The sequence below is a fragment of the Gigantopelta aegis genome, chromosome 10 (assembly GCF_016097555.1).
Source record: "Gigantopelta aegis isolate Gae_Host chromosome 10, Gae_host_genome, whole genome shotgun sequence".
Classification (NCBI taxonomy): domain Eukaryota; kingdom Metazoa; phylum Mollusca; class Gastropoda; order Neomphalida; family Peltospiridae; genus Gigantopelta; species Gigantopelta aegis.
In genome coordinates, this window is record NC_054708.1 from 25,500,025 (window position 1) to 25,506,024 (window position 6,000).

Genomic DNA, 6,000 nt, shown 5'->3' on the forward strand with positions numbered 1-6,000 from the left:
ATGTCGCCCGATGACATAGAGACTGAATGTAACAAAATGAACTAATGCATCGTGGAACCAGCTGCCTTCTATGCCTGGAACACATAACACGCATTATGTCAAGGTCCACAGTATGGGCATTGAACGGCGTTGGTACAAGGCAGATACCGTCACACGCAGATTTGACAGTCTGTCGCACATTATTGGGATGGCCGTCGACTACTCTCCATGCACAAGTGGTGTGACATCGTCAACTCTGCCGGATTCTGAGGCTGTGAGTGGGCACTTCGGTGTGGATGATCATGCAGTGGAAGCATCTGGGCCTCTGTGTGTAAATGATTCTCCACTAGTTGATCCCATTAGCATTGAGCCATCTTCAGAGGAGACTCAGGAAACAACTAGAGTAAAACAACGTCAAGCTAAAGGCAAACAGCCTAAAGTTAAGAAATATAAAACGAATCCACTGCCGTTCACGGTGAATTCATTTTGCATATTTTGTAATGAGCAGTACTTAGAGCCACTAGTCGAGGATTGGATCCAGTGCAATGAATGTAAACAGTGGGCGCATGAAAAGTGTTCGGCCTATGAGGGGATAGGGCATTTCATATGTGATGAATGCATTTAAATACACCAGTCGAACAATCGGTTATCTACCACTCTGATCTCGATATATATTGTTCTCAAGTTTTGTGCTATCAATAAAGCTGGTTTTGTTCACTGGTATCACAGGTTTTTTTAAGGAAATGTGCACTCGTGATTCCGTCACAAACAATATGTGATTCCGTAACAGTTTTTAAAACATATGGTAAGGTAAATGATAAGATATTTTGAAGAAGTATACCAAGTATTTAAACTCGGTACTATTAAGGTGTATGATTATGTATAACTTAGCTGCTCAATGTAGAACAATTAGCAGAGTTTGTAAAAAGAAAAGATAGTTTCAAGCCCAATGTCCTGTTTGCAGTGATTCTGTCACGCTAATGTCAGCTGTTAACAACAAAGTATTAACAATCGGTAAAAGATAATGTAGATGGTAATTCGTTATACAAGTCACATACTTTCTGATGCATAAGCATTACCATCAGTATTTCACGTATTAATTTTAAAATTACATTTGAAAGTCAAACATTGGCGTGCAAATGGTGATTCCGTCACGATCACTTGAGTCGAGAAACAGTCAATTCAATTTTCAATTCAATCAACTATTTCCGTATATGAATTATACAGACATGAATAATAATATCAACATCAAAAAAAGAAAAAAACAAACATGTTATAATCGTTACAATTATAATTTATATATCATGGGTGGACCAGTTTCGGTGAGCATAAGCATTCGGTTCTAAAGCATATCAATATATGAGCCGTCACACACAAAAACCTACAAATTAGCATGATGTCAGAAACCGAGTAAACGCGGCTCAAAGTTTGACGTCACATGTAAATGCAGAAGTAAAGTTGACATGTGTATCAACTATACAAATAAATACTGGTATGGGATACCACAGAGGCTGTTAAAATAGTTTTAAATTACGTTACGGTAACTAGATCGTAAGCTACTGAAGTTTTTGCTCGGTTGCATTTTCGTACACACTGCAGCTTGTTTTCTTTGATGTCCAGTGTGTAGACTGATCGATTTATTTTTCAGTGTGTGGAAAAAAAAAGTGCAATTTGAAATAGCAGAGATGGGTGCTGTAAAATATAGGGGGCGGCAAAACAATATGATGTGTAAATGGAGCAACGAAAACATTTGTCTCAACAGAAACACTACCTGTATAAAATCATTCGAGCTTTTGTCCGCCCCAAGTACCAGGATACATGTCCTCTACCAACCGAAGAATGAAACGATATAGTTCGTCACCAACAACAATCTGATTAAAGTTAGCTCTATTAGTGTCACCAGTAGATCTAACAGCATTGCGTGGACTCCCATGTCCAGGTGACATTTCATCTATAAATAACAGTTTAAATATCGATCAATTACACATACGAATTCTAAAAATATCGGGCGAGACTATTTATGCAATAGGCGAACTTGTTGGTCTATTTCAGCATTGAAAAAAACAGGGGGAAAGTGCAGTAATAAACTCTGGATTGTATACTAGTATAAACAGATTTTATGGCCATACCATCAGGGGTTTTTGTTGTTGGTTTTTTTGGGGTGGTTTTTTTGTGGGGTTTTTTTTTTTTGGGGGGGGGGAGGTCGTCTTGAAACGAATTTTATATAAAATTTTACATTGAAATTAGTTTCTGGCATTCTTCACACGAATCATTTCGTATACCCTCGGCATAATCCCAAATGTTTTCAAATTCTTTTCAAATCACTGGCATGATTTTGCAAGCAAGGTTTTGATTGGTCGAATGAAAGGTCAACTGGACGTGAGCTCCAACGGGCTGCTGTTAGATCCACATGTAATAGTGGAGCTAATTTTAATTATGAAATATGAAAATACTCTATGGACGATACAGGAATCTGAATAAAGTGGGGCCGGGTGCGAAATGTAACAGGAATTTAAAAAAAAAGGGTGCGAAATGTTGTAGTTCGCTAAATTTCATGTCCATCTATTATTTACTAATTAGTATTACATTCATGTATTTATGGAAGCCAGTTAGTGCCACTTGAAAGTAAATTTTTTATCTCGTAATTACGAGATGCTATCTAGTAATTACGAGATACCATCTCGTAATTACAAGATAACTAACTCGTAATTACGAGATAACTAATTCGTAATTACGAGATAACTAATTCGTAATTACAAATACTAACTCGTAATTACGAAATAACTTCACACTAACCTTGACATATACTCTTAAAATAAAGTAGAGGAACTCTACTAAGAATTTACAATTGCCAAAATTGTATGATATATGGTATATTAGCTGTGGGGAATGGTTATATGATAATAGTGAATTAATTGGGCAAACCTTACAACCGGTAGTTCAGTATTACAGTACGTTTCATTGACGGATCCGGGGGGGGGGGGGGGGGTGGGGGGGGGGGGGGGGGGGGGGGGGGGGGGGGGGGGGGGGGGGGGGGGGGGGGTCACAGGGGTCCCGTGACCCACCCTTGTCCTTTAATATGCCCTTTTTAAATGGCTTTTGTTTTTAAATCCATCATCCACTAAACAAAGAACATGATTAGCGGATCGGGGGGGGGGGGGGTGTCCCAGATTTGCGTACCGCCCCCACGTACTTTGATGTGCCCTCTTTAAATGGCTTTTTAAAAATTATTATTAATAATCCAAAAAACTAAGTAAAGGGTCAGATTTACGACGATGTATAATTTTTCATATCGGAACACTTCGCTTTATGTCGTGAGCCGTATTTTCACGTTCGCTGATTTTTGGCAATTGCCCACAACAGTTACTCCCCTCTTTGAAATTAAAAACATGCCACACCGGTGCCGGACTTTGCCGAACTCGATGGGTTGAAAGGCATGACATATTTGAAGTAATGACAGAACTATAGCCGGCTATTATTACTTGCTTGGACGAGATGAGAACTTCACCGAAGGACAGGAATCGTTACGCCATCAATGATGCTGGTTGTTATTTTCTTGCAATGACACTATTCGAATTCATCATGACACTCATTGTGACAATGTCCTGCGTGGCATACATACGAATCTTGACCGTCTGTCTTCGGGGCAGATCGGCTGACATCGTGAAAGGCTACCAACATATTATTTCCGTTCAGAACACACTTCAAAATGTGCGTGACGATGTCAGCAAATTCAATAAACATTGATACAACCAAGCTGTTAAATTGGCTAATACCATTTCTGTCAGTCCATCGGTTTCGAGAAGCTGTTATGTAGAACAACATCGCCGCAATGCGCCTGTCCTGGACCCAGAGGAATATTACAGAAGAAACTTCACTGTACCGTGTCTGGATCACATCATACAACAGTTATCGAAACGTGCCAGTGACAGTCACGTTACTGCAGTTAAGTCTCTTCACCTAATACCATCTATCATGAGGCCAGGATTAGTGGAATTGACCAAGCCTTTAATTGAATACCACAGAAAAGATTTACCCAACCCATCTGATGCATCAATCATTGATATTGAACTAGATGTATGGGAAAGACACTTAGTCCATGAGCCAGGACTCAAACTTTGACCTGGAGGGACGAATGCTCATAGACTAAAAATGAATAAAAACAAAACAATAACAACTGTATGATCAACAGAATAAAAAAGATTGACAGAAATAATGTTCTACAGTGATTAATCGACATTCCTGGAAATTGCAAACTATGGAGTGTGTTTCGGTGTGTTGATCAATTACCGGTTGTAATGTTTGCTCAATTAATTCACTAGTATCATACAACCATTCTCCACAGCTAATTATCCTTACAATTCTGGCAATTGTAAATTCGTATTAGAGTTCCCTTACTTTATTTTAAGAGTATATGTCAAGGTTAGTGTGAAGTTATCTCGTAATTACGAGATAAATAACTCGTAATTACGAGTTAGTTATCTCGTAATTACTAGATAGTGTCTTGTAATTACGCATTAGTTATCTCGTAATTACGAGTTAGTTATCTTGTAATTACTAGATAGTATCTCGTAATTACTAGATAGCATCTCGTAATTACGAGATAAAAAATTGACTTTCAAGTGGCACTAACTGGCTTCCGTAATTATCCTTACAATTTTGACAATTGTAAATTATTACTAGAGTTCCCCTATTTTTTTAAAGAGTATATTTAAAGGTTAGTGTGAAGTTAGTTATCTCGTAATTACGAGATAGTATCTCGTAATTACGAGTTAGTTATCTCGTAATTACGAGATAGCATCTCGTAATTACGAGATACAAATTTGACTTTCAAGTGGCACCAACTGACTTCCGTACTTTTACAAGCGATATTTACTGATTTTTGTTCCCACTTGGAATGTGAATTTGCAAAATGTATTATGTATTTTTTGAAGGGTTCTTTTTCCATTGTATCGAAGAATTTGGTGTAATCATGTTTCTTTATCATTCTAATGAAATAAGCTCCCCATATTTCACAGTTATATAAAACAATTGGTTTTACAAGGGTATCAAATAATTTGTTGTAGATTATTGGCGGTGGTGAGCTACCCAGAAAACTGCTATTGATTTTGAAGAGAGCTTTTAAAGCTTTATTGAATAGGTTTGTTTTAATATTAGTAAACTGTCCTCGGGAGTTTATGGTGGATCACAGATATGTATATTCATGTGTTTGATTTAGTTTGTTACCCCAACAACAGAATTTCTTATCAAGTTTTGTTTTAGTGCTTTTTGTTATGTTCATAACGTTTGATTTCTGAATGTTTTTAACAAGATGCCATGCTGAGCAAAACTTGTTCAGAGTGTTTAAACAATTCTGAAGGCCGTCTGCTGACTGAGAGAAGCAAAAGGTCGCTAGCCCATAGCAAGTGAGAAAGATTTTCGTTATGTAAATGATTGGGGTCGCATGTTGTTGGTGAAAATGTGAGTTCATTAAGAAATTTTTTAAAAATGGATGGGCTAAGATTATCCCCGTGTCTAACTCCTTTGCCAGGCCCGTATTTAAGTGAGGTTCGCGGCGTTCGTCCGAACCCTTCCGCAAAAGCTGAGGTCCACTTTTCTTTTTTTCTTTTTTTTTAACATTGCACTAATACTTGATTGTAACTTTTGCAACTCTCCCATAAAAGAATATTTGCTTGTTTTCGTCATTTACCATTCCCTTTAACAGAGCTGTAGTGTACATGATTCAGAATTTCTAACTAATCTGGCAAACTCAAAACAGAGGAACCTGCATGATGCAAAATTGTTTCATTGTAGTTTCTGCTATATTGAAGACCTCGTAGACTTTGATAATATTGCACGACAATGCCAGCAGTTCATCTTCCATTGTTTATCAACCAAAGTTATAAATGAAAGGTTAACAACAGAAACGAATCCTGTTCAGGCCTTGATCTTTATATAGAGATTCAAATCGACACTGGCTTATCATGCAATATTCTTCAGTCATTTTGCCATAGACGTTGCTTTATAATGCCGGTTATTTCC